The following is a 20,802-nucleotide window of genomic DNA, read 5'->3' on the forward strand; positions in this document are numbered from 1 at the left end:
CTCCAGGCAAGAATATTGAAGTGAGTGTTGTAGTTTAGCTGCTAGGTTGTGTCCAACTCTTTTGTGACCCCTTGGACTGTAGCCTGTCAGTCTCCTCTGTTCATGGGATTTCCCAGGCAAGAATACTGGAGTGGGTTGTCATTTCCTTCTCCAGGGGACTTTCCCAACCCAGGGACTGAACCCATGTCTTTTCCATTGCAGGCTAATTCTTTATCACTGAGCCAGCTGGGAAGCCTTCATTTCACAATAGCACACATATAAAATCATTATATCATATATTTGTGATAAAGGAAAATGATTTTAAGGCAGGACAAGAAAAATTTAATACAAAATTTACTCTGTCATTTGTGATAATACTCCATCCCCTCCTTCAGTTTATCTGCATTATACATTAACTAGATCCCCCTTAGAAGATACAGAAATGCCTACTCACAAAAAAAAATGAAACAAAAAACTTCCTCCTGCTGCCAGAAAGTTAATGCCTCAGGAGATAATACTCCTTCCTTAATCCTTTTGGAGAAGGCAATGGCACCCCACTCCAGTACTCTTGCCTGGAAAATCCCGTGGACCGAGGAGCCTGGTGGGCTGCAGTCCATGGGGTCGCTAGGAGTCGAACACAACTGAGCGACTTCACTTTCACTTTTCACTTTCATGCATTGGAGAAGGAAATGGAAACCCACTCCAGTGTTCTTGCCTGGAGAATCCCAGGGACAGAGGAGCCTGGTGGGCTGCTGTCTATAGGGTGGCACAGAGTCAGGGCCGCAGTGACACACCACTTGCCTTGTTGGCCTATGTGAACTGTCAATATTACTCTGATGTATAACCCTATGATGTATAACCCTTTATATCAAAAACCTATACAAATATGTTTTTTACTTCTAACGGGCAGAAATTTCCTCAGTGCTTTCTGAAAGACATCTTCTGGGTTATAATCCTAAATTTGACTTAAGATTTTCAATCTATTTTGTACACTGGCTATTGATTAATTTTTCACTGACACCTGAAATTAATGCAGTGTTTCATGTTAAATATATCTTTAAAACATCAAACTGAATATAAGCAGGGAACTGCTTCCTCAAAGATATTTTAGGCAAAATCATCCTTAACACAATTATATATAAAAGATCAATTATGCAAAAGGAAAAACAAAAGGGTAAACAGATGTGCTAAAATAGAGAAAAAAAAATGTGCTCAGGGTTACATCTCACTAGTGGACATCTAATGCAATTATGAATAGAACACTGCCAACAAGAAAAAGGGGCTTCCCTGGTGGCTCAGACAGTGAAGAATCTGCCTACAATGCGGGAGGCCTGGGTTCAATCCCTGGTTTGGGAAGATCCCCTGGAGGAGGGCATGGCAACCCACTCCAGTATTCTTGCCTGGAGAATCCCATGGGCAGAGGAGCCTGGTAAGCTACAGTCCATGGGTTTGCAAAGAGTCAGACACGACTGAGCAACCAAACAGGAGCAGGAGGAATAAGAAAAAATGCAATTAGATTAAAAGTTTATAAACATAGTCCTTTACAGAAAAATCGTAATTTTCTTTTCCCTTTTCTAAGACAAGAACAGATGAAAACAAGATATATTTATTTTTTAGTTTCATGCTCACCACACGTCAATCCCTACAACCAGCCAACCAAGTCTAGATAGGATGCAAAAAAAAAAAAGCCTGAGAAAAAGATTAATCAGAAAGAAAGCAGGCTGTAAAAAAAGAGATGTAAACAAGAAAGAAGTAAACCTAGGTTATAGAAAGTAAGCACACTGTAAGGTTTGGGTTTTTCCAGATTTTTTTTTTTTAATTTAAAAGCATCAAGCAGGTTTTACTCATAAATAGAGAGAATATTCCTTCTCTGATATGTGTTCAGTACTCAATCATATAAAACAAACACAAAAAGATAAACATTGTATTTTCTTCAGTCAAAACAATTTAGCAATGACCATGTGAGATTTCACTTAAAAATCTTTTCTAAATTTTCATACAATCAGATAAATATTTACACTATACATATGAAATAAGAATCATTCTTACATGCAAATTTCTTTTGCCTAAAACCTTGCTGTAATACTCATCCCATTGTGGAAATACGTAATATGAATAAGTCATATCACTCATTGTATACAATAACCAATTCACCAGTCTCTGTATGAAAGTTATGTTGTCTGTCAGTCTTGATGCATTTACAGGAACATATGAAAATGGCATAGAAGTCCAGAACACAATTGCTCAGTGACATTCCCAAAGGAAACCCGGAAAGATTTATATATAGGGAATGTTGAGGAGCTCAGCCACCAACTCCCCACAAAAATTTAAAGGATCAGCAATACAGATATCAAATTTAGCTGCCTGTAGCCTGTTAGGTAACTCCTATTTGTGATAGCACTATCACATAATCTGTTGGCTTTTGCTAATAAAGTATTCATCAGTTTTTTCAGGTTTACTTGCATTTTTTTCAAGTCCCACAGTGAGAGTTTGGGCAGTTCAAAAGAAACTGCATAGAGATCAGTAATGAGCTCTTCCATGAGAGTTTGTTTAGTTACTGGCCGTTGGATAGTCTCTACATTAAAAGGAATCTTGGTATGATCCATCAGAAGGCTTGGTGAAGGTACAAGAAAGGGTATCTCCTGTCCAGGAAGGTGGAGTTCTACCAGAATAACTTTTAATCCAATCAACTAAAATTCTCAGGCCTTCCAGTACTTTCCCCATCCTTCCAGAGTCAAAGTGAAAAGTGAAAGTTGCTCAATCATATCTGATTCTTTGCAATCCCATGGAATATACAGTCCATGGAATTCTCCAAGCCAGAATACTAGAGTGGGTAGCCTTTCCCTTCTCCAGGGGATCTTCCCAACTCAGGGATCAAACCCAAGTCTCCCGCATTGCGGGCAGATTCTTTATGAGCTGAGCCACAAAGGAAGCCCAAGAATACTGGAGTGCATAGCCTTTCCCTGATCCAGCAGATCTTCCTAACCCAGGAATTGAACCAGAGTCTCCTGCATTGCAGGTGGATTCTTTACCAACTGAGTTAGGAGGGAAGCCTTCCAGGGTCAAAGAGACATAGAATCAGCATTAAAAGGACACAGAAGTCTTTCACAGTCTTCATGACTAATTCTTGCTCAAACTAAATTTGGGCTTAAGCCAAGTGTGTGAAACTCACAGTTCAAAGTTTCTTAACCCTCCCAATGTTTATAGTAGGTTGGGCTGAACTTTGAATTGTGTACTTTGCAATAAAGACTAAAATGAAATGCAGCTGTTACTGATTGGAAAAATGTTGATTAAAGTCAATAAAAAATAAATAAGAGAAAAAAAAAACTCAGAAGAAGAGTTTATAAGTTTCAGAGAATATCAAAAGAAAGGGCTTAAAGTTAAACATAAACCCATAATAACTTTTAAATAATGTTAAGAAAATTCATCATCAGGTATGCATATTTAATTAAGACTGGATGTCTGGGATCTTTTTCTCTGGCTTTATTTAAATGTTCATTTGATCAGAATTATAAAAATCTCTTTGGCATTTCTCTTAATGATAATTATGCTAGATATTCTACATAGAAAAGAGAATATCACTTACTGCCATAAGGAAAGAATATGCTCACTTTAAGAGGTGTTAAGGCAAAGACACTTTCAAATAAATATTTTGATGTTAAATAAAGTGCTATTTTCACTAAATCACATATATCTTTATGAAAAAGAGATAAATATATCTTTTTACTATAGCTGTAGATATAAAGTTCAGATTCTAGGTCTGATTCACATTATGTTGTGAAGAGATATCTCACAGTGGAAAAGGTATGTCATAAAGATATCTTTGTAATTTTATCCTTCATTCCAGGGTATCTGCTTCTATTTCCTTTACTTTCTGTTTGAATATATTTCTTATAATGTAGAATTCCTTTTTTTTTTTTTTGGCTTGGATTTTACACGTGGAAGCCATGATCTGGTGTAAAAATGGATTCAGTGATATTTAGGGCAATAACTTCATCTATAACTTTTTTGCTTAAAAAGTTAACTTTCTTCAAGTGGATAATCAATAAGAGTATGTGATGATAATAGTATCATCTTAAGAATAATTGGCTAATAATGAAAATATAATTCAGTAATTATCCCGAGATAAAATTATGAAAGAACTGTGAAGAAATAAAACACCTCATTTCATACAAAGGAAACCCTATAGGAATATTCAGGCTTCCCAGGTGGCACTAGTGGTAAAGAAGCCTCCTGTCAGTGTAGAAGACATAAGAGACATGGGTTTGATCCCTAGGTCAGAACAATCCCCTGAGGGAGGGCATGACAACCCATTCCAGGATACTTTCCTGGAGAATCACATGGACAGAGGAGTCTTGAGGGCTATGGTCCATAGCGTCATACAGATTCGGACATGACTGAAGTTTTATAGCATGCATACACAGGGATATTACTGACTTTTTTAGAAAAAAGTCCAGGCCAAGACAGAGTTGGTTCATACATTCAAAGTTCTGAAAGAAGAAGCGCTATAACCCCAATAATTTTACATGAAAATGATGTCCTTCAGAAATAAAAGAGAAATCAACATTTTGTCAGACAAATAAAATCTGAGTACAAAATTCATCTTTGGTGAATGTAGATGTAAAATTAGCAAATAAAATTCAACAGCACAAAAATTGGATCATACTCCATGATCAAATAGAATTTATCTATGGGTTTCAAGGATGGGTCAACATACATAAATCAATAATGCGGTACTCGTCATTAAGAGAATGAAAAACAAAATTAAAAGCTCATCTTAATATATGTGAACAAATTTGGAAAATATCACAACTCTTCATGATAAAAATGCTTAATGAACTGGATATAAAAACAACATGATCAACATAATAAAGTCCATCTATGACCAACCTGGGCTTCCCTTACAGCTCGGTGGTAAAGACTCCATCTCCAATGCAGGAAACACAGAGATGCAGTTTTGATCCCTGGGTTTTTGGGAAGATCCCCTGGAGGAGGCATAGCAATCCACTCTAGTATCCTTGCTTGAAGAAACCCCATGGAGAGAGGTACCTGGGGAGCTATAGTCCATGGGGTTGCAAAGAATAGTACACAACTGAAGTGACTGAGCATGACAGGCCTACAGCTAGCATCATACAAAATGATGAAAGGCTGGAAGTTTTTCCTCTGAAATTCCATCAGAAATAATGCATGTGTGCTACTCAATAGAATAATAAATGTCCTAGCCAGAACAATCATGCAAGAGAAAGAAATAAAAGATATCCAAATTGGAAAGGAAGAAGTAAAATTTTCTTCCTTTTCAGATGATATGATCTTATATATAAGAAATTCAAAGACTCCACCAAAAAACTGTTAGAAGCAACTAATGGATTCAGAGTATTTTTAGGATAAAAATCACCATACAAAAATAAGTTGCATTTCTATACACCAACAGCAAAACATCTTAAAAATGATGAAAGGAAACAACCCTATTCAAAATAAAAACAAAAGCAGTAAAGTATTTGAAAATAAATTTACCAAGGTAGTGAAAGTTCTGAACACTGTAGACTTTTTTTTGAAATAAATAGAAGAAACATAAAAAGTTACAGTTATATATATATATATATATATATATATATATATATATATATACTCATGGATGGGTAGAATTAATATTGTCAAAATGTCCATGCTAATCAAAGGTGACTTTTTTCAATGCAATTAATATACTAATTACAAAGCATGTTTAAACAAATAGAAAAAAATCTGAATATTTGATTAGGCCACAGAACACCCTGAATTGTTGAAGCAATCCTGAGAAAGAAGAACAAAGCTGGAGGCATTATACTTCTTGTTCAAATTATGTCACAATGCAATAATAATCAGAACAGTATGACACTGGCATAAAATATGCACATACACCAATGGAACAGAATTGAGAGTTTAAAAAAGTATCAAATATAACATCAGCTAACATTTGATATGGGATCTAATAACACTAAAAGGGAAATGGATAATATACTCAATTAATGGGATTAGAAAACCAGTGGCTCATATCACTTTTATATATCCCAGTATTATGAATTGCTGAAGTTGCTAAAATGTCAGGTTAATGGTATGTAACCATTTTGCTGAGTTCATGCAGATAATAAAATAAAATCATTCCCAGTATAGGTGACTATTCCTATCAGGGTAAATAGCCACTGTGAAAGAGATCCAAGTTAGAAAGTAGGTGCCAAGTATCCAGTTGGTCTACTCAAACTATGGTGCCATATTAGGAATTCAGTGTTTAATTAGATCTTTAGCAGATGTGATCCTCCTGACACTCAGTTAGGGCATAGTTACATGAGTTTGGTAAATAGGAGTCCAAACACTGGGGCCCATGTAAAGCTTCACTTGCCATCACCACAGCCATTTTGTTAATTTGTTCTAGGGACTGTCACTGGGGTAGATCATGATAGAGGCTGTCTGATGTGACCTGGCTGGGTAATTTGGCCTGTGTTATCGCTTAATGCCTATTCTATGATGGATGGTTTATGGGGGGAAATAACAGTGTCTCAGAGCCAAGGAACAGGATGCACTATCAGTAGTCAACAGACAAGAATGAATGGATTCTTTCAAAAACTCAAAACATAATGAACCATGGCAACACCTTGATTTGAGATTTCTGGCTTCCAAAACTGTGAAAGAAGAAATTTCTATTAAAGTATACTTTACCATCTGAGCCATGGCTTCCCTGGTGTCTCAGATGGTAAAGTATCTGCCTGCGAGGCAGGAGATGCAGGTTCTGTCCCCGGGTCTGAAAGATTCCCTGGAGAAGGGAATGGCAACCCACTCCAGTATTTTTGCAGGAGAAGTCCATGGGCAGAGGAGCCTGGTGGGCTACAGTCCATGAGGTCACAAAGAGTCAGACATGACTGAACAACAAACACTAGAGTAAGCTACCAAGTTTGTGGCAATTTGTTATAGCAGCCCTAGAAACCCAATACAGAGTATTCTACTTGACTTTTTCTACTCTTTTTCCACAGGCCAGGAATATAATTTGGGTTTGTGCCAACAACAAAGTGTATCTATTCAATTACCCATTTGGTAATTGATAAAATCCTTGGTTGTGACTGTGATACTACTGTCCTCTTGAGAAATAATTGAGGGGATCATTAGGGATCATTAGCATGTACACCTACTAAGATGTTGCCATCTGAGCCACCAGGGAAGCCCGTGGTGACTCAGATGGTAACATCATAGTGTACAAGCTAAAGAACCTGTCTAGTAAATAGGAGATCCAGGGTTTGAATCCCAGTAGTGCCTGACAGTTGACTACAGTATATTATTGTGAATTCCCTGGTGGTTCAGAGGGCAAAGAATCTGTCAGCAATGCAGGAGACTCAGGTTTGATCTCTGGGTTGGGAAGATCCTCTGGAGAAGAGAATGGTTACCCACTCCAGTATTTTTGCCTGGAGAATCCCATGGACAGTGGAGCCTGGTGTGCTACAGTCCATGGGGTCACAAAGAGTTGGACATGACTGAGCAACTAACACTTTCACTTCACTTTCACAGGATGTTACACCATTCTTCTTCTGAAGGACCCAGTCTCTTCATTAGTCAATGGATCAGATCTGAAAATTTTCAGGCTTAAAAATGTGTCAAATGATTATGATTTTAGGGTAGCAATTGTCCTTATCATTCTGATATTTATCCTTGAACTCTTCCAGTAGTATATGCATAATATATGAATTATAAATTAAACACATTTTATATTCTGTTAAGAGTGGTGAGGAAATAGAAATATGAGTTTCTTAATGGATGTTTTTCAACCATTATTGAGAATTTCTACAAGCAACCTAGAAGTCTTTGAGATTTTGGACCTTGCTCTAATTTGACATTGATCAACTATGTTAATATTTCTTAGGCTTGTTTATTTAAAGTGTTATATATGCATCGGTTTCCTTAAATCATAATATCTCTGTTATATATTGCTGTATAATTAATCAATCACCCTAATATTTGTTCATGACCCTCTGTATCAGCAATTAGGGCTGGGCTCAGGGAAATGCCATCTTTACTAATTTCCTGAACTTATTCTTTACTATACAGTTAGCCATCAGCTTAGCTGGGGGAGAGTGATCCAAGAAGACATCCTCCTCTTGGCTGTGGTTTGGCAGGTTAGCAATAATCCTTGATTCTCACCTTCCTATGGCCTCTAAGAGGACAGCCTTGGACTTTTCCTATGATAACAGAATCTTAGACCAACTTGCATGAAAGTTCTAGGCCTGGAACTTGGGTTTGGAAGTTTGGGTTTGGAACTTGGGTTTGGAAGTTCCTGGGTTTGGAAGTCATGCAATGTCACTTCTGCTTCTGCTATTGAGTTTTGGAACGAGTCATTAGTCAATTCCAAATTCAAAAGGTGGAGAAGCAGCCTCCGCCTCTCGATGGGAGGAGATACAAAGCAAACATAGCCATTTATCATGTACTATGGTCAGAAGCTCATGAACTAGAAAAATCAACAAAGCAAAGTTAATTTGATTCATAACAGGAAGGGTGTGAAGTATTTTGACAGGGCTTTACTACTGCCTCAGAGCAGGGAAATCAGGAGCAGATATTTAAGGTGTTGAGGCCTGGAAAGTGATATCAAGGGGAACTTTGTAATGTAAGGAAGAGGTCGGGACTGAACAAGGTTTATGACATAAATTTATTATTTTCTTTTTTATGGCATAACTTTAGATTGCTGCACACAGTGAAGTGAGGTCTTGAGTCTTGTCTTACTGAGCAAGCTAAGTGCTTTAATAAGTATACTACTTTAGTTGGTCACATCTTATCACCCTGCAATAAATTAATAAGATATTTTTTTCTGGTTCTCATTATTATCTAACAGAGGACTTGGGGGAAAAAATGGTTCTGATATTTTTTGACATGTCTAATAAAATATAGATGTTTTTATTACTCATTTTAAAAAAACCTGCTTTGCTACAATGTGGCAGGTTCTTCACAAAACTTTTCTCTTTACTGCCATCTATTGTTGAGAATTGATAAATAAATCACACTATGTGCTAATTGAATGGCGTCACCGACTCCATGGACATGAGTTTGGGTAAGCTCTGGGAGTTGGTGATGGACAGGGAAGCCTGGTGTGCTGCAGTCCATGGGGTCGCAGAGTTGGACACGACTGAATGACTGAACTAAACTGAATTCACTAACTATGCCTCATCCAGAAATTTTATTTTTTGATTAGTCTTCTTTACCCCATACTGTTTTATATCAGACTTTCATTAACACATCTGTCTTGGTACTTTACCTCTAAGATAATATAGGAAAATGGCACTACTTTTCTCTGGTACAAATCTATTTCATTGAATTGGGGACTTTTTAGGATAACCATTTTTTATTTAAAATATATAGGAATAAATGTGATGTTTATTAAAAATTTCATAGTTGTAAAAATCCAAACTCTCTAATTCTTAAAAACTTTGCTATTTTTTAAAAATTTTGCTGTGTTTTTAATATCAGCACTTAATGAATCAATTACAATACTCAGACTGCTGCATTGTTAAGGAAGTGGTTAAAGTCTAAAGACATACAAACCAACTCAAAGTACCAGGATATTTGCCAGTAGAATCCAGAACAGGAAAAGCAAGCTCTTCCAACAGGAAAGGATTAAGTCAGTTGTGATATTTTTATTGTCAAAGGTCAAGAGAAATATTTGATACTGCTTATTGTCTCTCTAATATTGAATAAGTTACATGACAAAACTCGCCTTTATAACTTTATTGATTTAACTACATATTTGCAACTTTTACAGTAGTCCAGCCCTTTTGTACGGAGAAGGCAATGGCACTCCACTCCAGTACTTTTGCCTGGAAAATCCCATCGATGGAGGAGCCTGGTAGGCTGCAATCCATGGGGTTGCTAAGAGTCGGACACGACTGAGCAACTTCGCTTTCACTTTCATGCATTGGAGAGGGAAATGGCAACCCAATCCAGTGTTCTTGCCTGGAGAATCCCAGGGACGGGAGAGCCTGGTGGCTGCTGTCTATGGGGTCACACAGAGTCGGACACGACTAAAGTCACTTAGCATAGCATAGCATAGCCCTTTTGTAACTTTATCTCCTGTGCTCTTTAAACTTGCCTTGCAAAGTGGCCCAGGTATTTCTTGTCTAACACCATTCTTCCACAGGCTTTAAGATTAAGAAAATCTGCATGACTTACTGGATTCCTGATCTAAGTTTTCTCCACTGCTGGGGAAGAAGCTACTTGCACACCACAGTATGTGCTGCTGCTGCTAAGTCACTTCAGTCGTGTCCAACTCTGTGCGACCCCACAGATGGCAGCCCACCAGGCTCCCCCGTCCCTGGGATTCTCCAGGCAAGAACACTGGAGTGGGTTGCCATTTCCTTCTCCAATGCAGGAAAGTGAAAAGTGAAAGTGAAGTCGCTCAGTCGTGTCTGACTCCTAGTGATCCCATGGATTGCAGCCCACCAGGCTCCTCCATCCATGGGATTTTCCAAGCAAGAGTACTGGAGTGGGGTGCCATTGCCTTCTCCGACCACAGTGTATGGTATGGCCTACAAATAACTGCAAGGAACCTATCTCTGTAGCTGTGTTTCAAATATGCATATTTTACTTAGGACAGGCACATTGAGTATCATGCTAAGATAATGAAATTTTCTTAATTTTTTGAAACCAATTGTCACTTATAATTTATGCAGTAAATTCTAAAAATTAAAAACACATTCTAAACTGATTTCTAATTAATTCCAAAACTGTTCTACTTAATTCTAAAAATTAAAAAGGCAGTATCTTAGAATGAAGTTAGTTAATATATTAATATTTTTAATATTTGCAACATTTATACTGGTTTATTTGAATTTAGGAACTTCTCTGTTATTAAGAACTATCCTGTAAAGAAACAGTGAAGGAGAAAATTAACCCTAAAAAGCTCAAAACATTTCCCACTAAATACTGTCAACTGAAATATAGAGTCACAACCTTAAAGTAGAGAGCTATTTTAATTGGTGGGCATGTTTAGGACTCCAAGCCCAGGAGACAGTATCTAAGGAGCTCCGAGAAAACTGTTCCAAGGAGGCAGGAGGGGAAGTCAGGCTGTGTACAAATGTGCAATAAAGGGAGCAGGCAGTCTGAACACCAAAGATCAGGTATCAAGCTAAGGAATTTAGCATTCTATGTAGGGGAAGGTGCGAGCCTCTGGGCTCCCTGAATTCATTCTTTTCGTATGCACCTCAGCTCTCTGGGCCAATTGTTTCCTAGTTCACCTTGCTTCTTGCACTCTCCTGGTTCCTCAGCAATCACTGTGGGGGGTGGCAGCATCCATGTGATCACAGTTTTGGGAGTCCTCATTCTCATGTGGAGGCCAGAAATTGCTGATGGCTGTGACATTCTTATTTATTAATATGGAAGTTAGATATTTTCATTTCACAATACTAATATAAATGTGTAATGAAGATTATAAAAAAATATTCATTTAAATTTATACAAACTATTTTAAACTCAAATACTATTTTAAAACTCAAGTACATATATAAGATGAAGAAAGTAGACTGAAAGAGAATACATTGCAACAGCCTAGACCATACTGTTAATTCTACCATGCTGCCTGAAATAACAGGCAATCTGGGCTTGGATTACAATGTGAAGCAGGGCAAAGGCTAACAGAATTTTGTCAAGAGAAGACACTGGTCATAGCAAAGCCCCATTATCAATAACCCAAGAGATGACTCTACACATGGACATTACCAGGTGGTCAATATCAAAATCAGATTGATTATGTTCTTTAATGCCAAACATGGAAAACTCTATACAGTCAGCAGCAGAAAAACAAACAAACATGTAGTTGACTGTGTCTCAGATCATGAACTCCTTATTGCAAAATTCAGACTTAAACTGAAGACAGTAGGGGAACCACCTAGCCATTCAGCTATGACTTAAGTCAAATCCCTTATGATTAGTCAGTGGAGATGATGAATAGATTCAAGGGATTAGATCAGGTGACAGAGTGCTTGAAGAACCATGGATGAGAATACATAACATTGTACAGGAGATAGTGACCAAGAAAAAGAAATGCATGAAGGAAAATTGATTGTTTGAGGAGGCTTCAAAATAGCTAAGGAAAGAAGAGAAGCAAAGGTAAGGGAGAAGGGAAAAGGTATATACAACTGAATACAGAGTTCCAGAGAATAGCAAGGAGAGATAAGAAGGCCTCCTTAAATGAACAATGCAAAGAAAACAATACAATGGGAAAGACTAGAGATTTCTTCAAAAACATTGGAGATATTGAGGGAACATTTCATTCAAGGATGGGTATGATAAGGGAGAGAGATTATAGGGGCCTGAAAGAAGCAGAAGAGATTAAGAAGAGGTGCCAAGAATAAACAGAGCTATTAAAAAAGGTCTTAATGACCTGGATAATCATGATGGTGTGGTCACTAACTTGAGCTGGACATACTGGAATGTGATGTAGTCCATCAAGTGGGCCTTAAGAAGCATTACTATGAACAAAACTACCGGAGGTTATGGAATTCCAGCTGAGATAATTAAAATTCTAAGAAATGATAATATTAAATGCTGCACTCAATATGTCAGGAAATTTGGAAAACTGGGCAGTGGCCATAGGATTGGAAATGGTCAGTTTTCATTTTAATCCCAAAGAAGAGCAATGCCAAAGGATGTTCAAACTACCAAGCAAATCTGCTCATTTCACATGCCAGCAAGTTTATGCTCAAAATCCTTCAGGCTAGGCTTTAGCAGTATGTGAACCGAGAATTTCCAAATGTACAAGCTGGATCTGGAAAAGGCAGAGGAATCAGAATTCAAATTGCCAACATCCATTGGATCATAGGATAAGAAAGAGAATTCCAGAAAAACTTCTGCTTCATTAACTGTGTTAAAGTAATGAATTGTGTGGATCACAACAAACTGTGCAAAACTCTTAAAGAAATGGGAATACCAGACCATCTTACCTGCCTCCTGAGAAATCTGTATGCAAGTCAAGAAGTAGCAGTTAGAACCAGACATGGAAAAATGGACACGTTCCAAATTGGGAATGGAATAGGTCAAGGATGTATATTGTCACCATGCTTATTCAACTTCTATGCAGAGTACATCATGCAAAATGCTAGGCTGGATGAAGCACAAGCTGGAATCAAGATTGCCAGGAGAAATATCAATAACCTCAGACATGCAAATGACACCACCTTTATGGTAGAAAATGAAGAGGAACTAAAGAACCTCTTGATGAAAGTGAAAGAAGAGAGTGAAAGAGTTGGCTTAAAACTCAACATTCAGAAAACTAAGATCATGTCATCAGGTCCCATCAAGAAGACATATCAAAGTGAAAGTTGCTCAGTTGTGTTCAACTCTTTGCGACACACGGGATTCTCCAGGCCAGAACACTGGAGTCGGTAGGCTTTCCCTTCTCTAGGGGATCTTCCCAACCCAGGGATTAAACCCAGGTCTCCTGCATTGCGGGCAGATTCTTTACCAGCTGAGCTACAAGGGAAGCCCAAGGGAAGATCTGGTCCCATCAATTCATGGCAAATAGGTGGCGAAACAATGGAAACAGTGAGAAACTTTATTTTCTTGGGTTTCAAAATCACTGCAGTTGGTGAGTACAGACATGAAAGTAAAAGACAATTGCTCCTTGGAAGAAAAGCTATGACAAACCTAGACATATTAAAAAGCAGAGACATTACTTTTCCCGACAAAGGTCCATTTACTCAAACTATGATTTTTCCAGTAGTCATGTACGGATGTGAGAGTTGGACCATAAATAAAGCTGAGCACCAAAAAATTGATGCTTTTGAACTGTGGTGGTGGAAAAGACTCTTGAGAGTCCCTTACACAGCAAGGAGATCAAACCAGTCAATCCTAAAGGAAATCAATTCTGAATAGTCATTGGAAGAATTGATACTGAAGCTGAAGCTCCAATACTTTGGCCACCTGATGCAAAGAGCTGACTCAATGGAAAAGACCCTGATGCTGGGAAAGATTGAGGGCAGGAGGAGAAGGGGGCTACAGAAGATGAAATGATTAGATAGCATCACCTACTCAATGGACATGAATCTGAGCAAACTCCAGGAGATGGTGAAGGACAGAGGAGCCCCATGCTGTAGTCCATGGGGTCAAGAGTGGGACATGACTTAGCGACCGAACAATACAGCAGAACCCTACTGCTTTATGATTGTTATGTTAGAATATTATGAGTAACCAAAGTTGCTATATGTATGTATTTAAGTATAATCCTTGTATTCCTTAATTCTTTTAAATAAAAAAATGGAATATAAATATATTATATATACACACTGTACACTAAACACTTTTATACTCAGATAATTTCAGACTTAGAATTAAGTTTAGGATTCATGTTAAGGCATTGTAAAATAAACAATTTCAAGTGTTTTCTTGGAATATTCTAAGTGTATTTATAATTTTTACAGCAATGCTCCCAAATCAACAATAAAATTATAAGCCTTTAATAAAGAGAAGTAGAATTTTTTAAAATTATAGAATTTACCAATTTGATATTTAGTAAAATAAACTAAATTATCAACAATTAACAACTTGGTAATAGCAAAACAATTAGACATCAAGATCATCATTTTTGAGAAACAAAATATCATGGCAAGGCCTGCTGAAGCTTCTTAACTCCCTTTCCTCTCCCTTGCTCCTGATGAAATTTACAATGTCATGAAAATTATGACTTGAATATGTATCTAAACAAAAATCTCTGGACTGGAATATGGGTGGGAGTGGAAAATGGACCACAAGGGTGACTTTTCAGAATGCATACATGGCAAATATTGAGTGTCTTTCCTTTGGAAATGAATACATTGACTTCTTTGTCTAGAAAAGCTTGTCTCTAGGGCTTTTAACTGGAGAAGGCAATGGTACCCCACTCCAGTACTCTTGCCTGGAAAATCCCATGAACGAGGGAGCCTGGTAGGCTGCAGTCCATGGGGTCGCAAAGAGTCGGACACGACAGACCGACTTCCCTTTCACTTTTCACTTTCATGCATTGGAGAAGGAAATGGCAACCCACTCCACTGTTCTTCCCTGGAGAATCCCAGGGATGGGGGAGCCTGGTGGGCTGCCGTCTCTGGGGTCGCACAGAGTTGGACACAACTGAAGTGACTTAGCAGCAGTAGCAGGGCTTTTAACAGATGGTTTTCACAGACTAGCTCCTCTAGAAAAGCTGCACAATATTTCATCTGAGTGTACCTTCTCTCCTACCTCCTGACGTTCATGTTTCAGTAATGTGCACTGAATGTTATAACTATGCTCCGAGTTTTGTGTCTGAATAAAAACAACTGAGTCTGAGATAACCTGGAAATACATTTTAAAATGTATGTATTCACATTTGGAGCAAACACTGAAACCAAGATCAAAAATGTGACTTAACAACTTGAACAACATTAGGGAAAAATACACAAAAATGATGGACTTACAATGTAATTAGGCATTACACATAATTCAAAAGAAGTAGAGAGTTTAAGTAAAGTGAGAACTTGAGAGTTGAATAACACCTCAAAGATCAGATTATGAAACAATAGGAGGTAATAAAATATATTTTCAGCTATTTTATAACTGGTATGAATGCCAATTACTCTCTTGTGCATAAAATACAATTGAATAGAGAGGGTCATGAGCATAAATTTCTTCCTTATTCCTTTATATTTTGAGAGGAATTGCTAAATGAAAGAAAAGCACGGTTTTATTCCTTCCCTGATAAGCAACAAAAAGTGATGGTTGTATTCCACAGCTTCAGATAGCCCCTGCTTTCTTGGAGTCGACTCTGTACTTCAATTCCCAAATGGGACAATACGAAATATTTTTCACTTTCATTTTCAGTTCAGTTCAGTAGCTCAGTCATGTCTGACTCTTTGCGACCCCATGAATTGCAGCACGCAAGGCCTCCCTGTCCATCACCAACTCCCGGAGTTCACTCAAACTCACGTCCATCGAGTCAGTGATGCCATCCAGCCATCTCATCCTCTGTCGTCCCCTTCTCCTCCTGCCTCCAATCCCTCCCAGCATCAGAGTCTTTTCCAATGAGTCAATTCTTTGCATGACATGGCCAAAGTACTGGAGTTTCAGCTTTAGCATCATTCCTTCCAAAGAAATCCCAGGGCTGATCTCCTTTAGAATGGACTGGTTGGATCTCCTTGCAGTCCAAAGGACTCTCAAGAGTCTTCTCCAACACCACAGTTCAAAAGCATCAATTCTTCTGTGCTCAGCTTTCTTCACAATCCAACTCTCACATCCATACATGACCACTGGAAAAACTATAGCTTTGACTAGATGGACCTTTGTTGGCAAAGTAATGTCTCTGCTTTTGAACATGCTATCTAGGTCAGTCATAACTTTCCTTCCAAGGAGTAAGTATCTTTTAATTTCATGGCTGCAATCACCATCTGCTGTGATTTTGGAGCCCCCCAAAATAAAATCTGATACTGTTTCCACTGTTTCCCCATCTATTCTTTAGTTTAATTTGTGATTATGATCAAGATAGCACAGTACTTTATCAAGTAGGATTTTATTCTAAGCAGAGTTGCAGTTCTCTGTGCCTAACAGGATGAATATCCAGTGGAGGAAAATCTGATGAGACAGGATAAAGGTGATTTTTTTTTTTTTTTCACTATAGTAGCCTAAAATGCTGACTCATTTATTCCACACGTATTGGCTCCAAGAAGTGAGGCATGTCCCAGACAGGAAAGCAGGCATGGCTGGAGCAGAGCATCACTAGTGCCATCAGCAAAGTATCTGGGGGCGTTGACAGACAGAGGGACTTAACATCTCAGCCAGTAGGGTGAGAGGCACGCATATCCTCTAAATTCACCCTGCTCTGCCCTGAATGACCGGCAGGTGGCGCACAAACCCGCATTTTTTCTGTGTGGGTAACCCCACTCACATATACTTGTAGCTGGTTTTCCTTTCTGTAAGAGTTGAGAAAGTGAAAGTGAAAGTGACAGTGAAGTGGCTCAATCGTGTATGACTCTTTGCGACCCCATGGACAGAGTAGCCTACCAGGCTTCTCTGTCCATGGGATTTTCCAGGCAAGAGTACTGGAGTGGGCTGCCATTTCCTTCTCCAGGGGATCTTCCCAACCTAGGGATTGAACCTGAGTCTCCTGCATTGCAGACAGACACTTTACCGTCTGAGCCATTTAGTTTGAGAGAACTAAAAGTTGAAGAGGAGCATATCAATACAAAAGAGGTAGTTTGCAAACATTGAGATTAAGTAAAGCTATTTGTCTATTCTTTTTTTTGAAGGTCTTTGGAAAGTGGCATTGTAAATGAAAAATAGAAAATACACAGGATGAGTTTAGACAGAAGATGAGTGTTAAAAGGCATTAAAACAAATATGACTATGTAAATTTACTTGTCATGAGGGCATCTGAACTCTTAAGTTTCAAATGTAATGTTTTCCAAAAATATAATTAGCTTTAAATTTTTATTGTCTGGTTTTTGACTGATTTGCTGTGTTTTTCCCTTCCCTCACTTCCTTCCTTCCTTTCTTTTTCTCTCCTGTTTTCTATCTTTCTCTGTCTCTCTCTCTCTCTTCTGTCTCTCTCTCTCTTTTTTTTAAGATGTTTGAATCATTTATTGAATCTGTGCTTCTTAAATCACTAGAGGTAAAGCTTATTTTAATAAGTCTATTTATGGGGACTTAAGCTGTGAAATTAAAACATGCTTACTCCTTGGAAGAAAAGTTGTGACCAACCTAGATAGCATATTGAAAAGCAAAGACGTTACTTTGCCAACAAAGGTCTGTCTAGTTAAGGCTAGCTATGGTTTTTCCAGTGGTCATGTATGGATGTGAGAGTTGGACTGTGAAGAAAGCTGAGTGCCAAAGAATTGATGCTTTTGAACTGTGGTGTTGGAGAAGACTCTTGAGAGTCCTTTGGACTGCAAGGAGATCCAACCAGTCCATTCTAAAGGAGATCAGCCCTGGGATTTCCTTGGAAGGACTGATGCTAAAGCTGAAACTCCAGTACTTTGGCCACCTCATGGGAAGAGTTGATTCATTGGAAAAGACTCTGATGCTGGGAGGGATTGGGGGCAGGAGGAGAAGGGGACGACAGAGGATGAGATGGCTGGATGGCATCACTGACTCAATGGACGTGAGTCTGAGTGAACTCCGGGAGTTGGTGATGGACAGGGAGACCTGGCATACTGCGATTCATGGGGTCGCAAAGAGTCGGACACGACTGAGAGGCTGAACTGAACTGAAGAAAAGCTGTTAAAACAATTCTCTTGTTAGTTTTCTTAAATCATACTATTCTAGCCCATTTCAATATTGTATAGATACTGTCAGTTTGGTTTTTAAGGGGGGATGAGATAGAGGATTTGCTTATACTCTATTATTTAATGAAGTAGCTTGTTAGTAAGAGGGTAACAGGCAGGAAGGCTAGAGGTCTGTAAATGGAGGAAATAGTCTACAAGTGTCAGACATATTTTATCTCTCTCTTAAGTGGCAGGACTGACTTCCCTGGTGGCCAGACAGTAAAAGTGTCTGCCTACAAAGCGGGAGACCCAGGCTCAATCCCTGGGTCAGGAAGATCCCCTGGAGGAGGAAATGGCAACCCACTCCCGTATTCTTGCCTGGAAATTCCCATGGACAGAGGAGCCTGGGGCTACAGTCCATGGGGTCCCAAAGAGTCAGACAGGACTGAGTGACTTCACTTTCACTTTAAGTGGAAGGAGGAAACATACAAGTGTTAGATTTTTTCTGCTTCTCCATACAAATTTAAAAAGAGGTTTCTTTTGAAAATCTGTGTTGCCATGATGACACCTGGCTGCAGCTGAACTTCACTTTTCTCAAACCTTGAGCTAACCAATGTGTTATTCTTAATCCTTGTTTGGAAATGTTTGTCTTAAGCTATGTTAACGAACCTACGCATTTACCCTAGACTCTTGTCTTCAAGTGGGTTCCCCTAAGACTCAGAACAAACTTGACAAACCAGTATGTTTTCCTCATACATTGTTCTCCTAATCTATGTTAATGGAACTCTGTATTTACTTGGAAACCTGCCTTTCTTCAAGATTCATGCCAATCGTTTTATGACCCCAGATGACTCACCTGGTGCCAATGTTATCACAAAATGCATGTTGTGGGTGAGGGGACTGGTGCCAGTCTCTGAGTTTTGAGACATTGCTTTTCTCTAATTAGCTGACTGCTAGTAGCTATATAACATCTGGCTAAACACCAGCAGGGGGGCACTATTTCTGCCCCCTTCTGATGTCTATGTCAGAAGTTTTCTCTATCTCTTTTATACTTTAATAAAACTTTATTACACAAAAGCTCTGAGCGATTAAGCCTCGTCCCTGACTCCAGATTGAATTCTTCTCTGGAGGCCAAGAATCCCAGCGTCTTTCGTGGTTCAGCAACAACTTTTCATTAGGATGCTAATTTTTTGTTACGTAATTTTTTCTTTTTGAAACTCTGCATGAAGAATTTCAGATTAAATACTAATAGGTAGCAAACTTTTTAATAGAACAGCTAAAATTAAAAATACAGAGTTTTAACAGGCCTAATTAGTACAATTATAGAGTTTTATGTGAAGTCACTCAGTCATGTCCGACTCTTTGTGACCCCATGGTCTGTATCCTCCATCCATGTATCCTCCATCCATGGAATTTTCCAGGCAAGAGTACTGGAGTGGGTTGCCATTTCCTCCTCCAGGGGATCTTCCCAACCAAGGGATCGAATCTGGGTCTCCTGCATTGCAAACAAGTGCTTTTACCGTCTGAGCCACCAGGGAAGTAAAAATATAAAGACAGGGTATTTCGTGAGTGGGAATATATGAAGAGTAGAAATCTAGAATAAACAAAGTTAATCGAATGCAATAAAGAAGAAAATATACACCGTTTGACAATAGTGTTGTAGCCACGCATTCCGGGAAACAAACTCACTCAGAAGGACAATGCAGATAGTGCAGTGCAGTTTATTACACCCACGGGCCCAAGGCAGAGTCTCCTCTTAGCCAAGGGCCCTGACCAGCATTTGTGAAAATCTTTCATACCCCATGTGCACATGTCTGAACCCACCTCCCCAAATTCCTTGAGACTTACATAAACCAAGGAAAATACAATCCCAATAACCCCATCATTCACGTGCTATGTGCTCTTGTGCTCAAACAGTCAAACAATTAGCCAATAATCACTAAGCCCAAGGTTACACTCCAATAGACACAGAAAAATTTATGGCCTGTCTGGAGGGAGGGGTGATTAGTGTGTTTTCTCTTAGGCGATGAGTAACCTAGATATGATCTTCAAGGTTCCCCTGTCTGGAGGGGGTCTTATCCTTCTGTTGTTGTTTTCATAGGCACTAAACACAGAGTTCAGAGTCCATTGGAAGGGTGGCTGAGCGTGATCAGCATGAACAGGCCTAAGGTGAAGTCCAGGCCCTATGAATTCCCTCTTCAATTGCATTAGGATTTTTAATTGTTCTAATTATAGAAAATTCAACTTAGAAAGATTAGGCTTCTATTTCTAAACCAACTACACTTTAAATCTTAATAAAGCCTAGAGATATAAAGAATATTCTTGAGTGTGATTCCTCTCTATGTGTTACCTCTCTTTTCCTGGACCTTGGAGCTGACACCTCTGAGAACTTTTGGAAAGAATCAGTACAAGTCATAAGATTTCAAACAATAAAAAGTTACTAGAATCTTAACATTTTCATCTCTTTTTCATTGAAAATAAGTGATTTCCTAAAAAGATGTATTTTCATAGTAATGTGAAGACTCTGGAGGCAAATGGTAAAATGTGCCCCACATACATTTAAATGTTTTGAGACATTTTTACTTAAAGGTGGTACCAGTTCTGCTCAGTAAAG

At 38.5% G+C, this 20,802-nt stretch overlaps 1 protein-coding gene across 1 annotated transcript in view; it reads right to left on the reverse strand.

The window, feature by feature from the left end:
* Positions 1-20,802, reverse strand: part of LOC782370 (UDP-glucuronosyltransferase 2A3) — a 57,913-nt gene that overhangs the window by 15,004 nt on the left and 22,107 nt on the right.

Source organism: Bos taurus, chromosome 6, assembly GCF_002263795.3.
Source record: "Bos taurus isolate L1 Dominette 01449 registration number 42190680 breed Hereford chromosome 6, ARS-UCD2.0, whole genome shotgun sequence".
NCBI classification, from domain to species: domain Eukaryota; kingdom Metazoa; phylum Chordata; class Mammalia; order Artiodactyla; family Bovidae; genus Bos; species Bos taurus.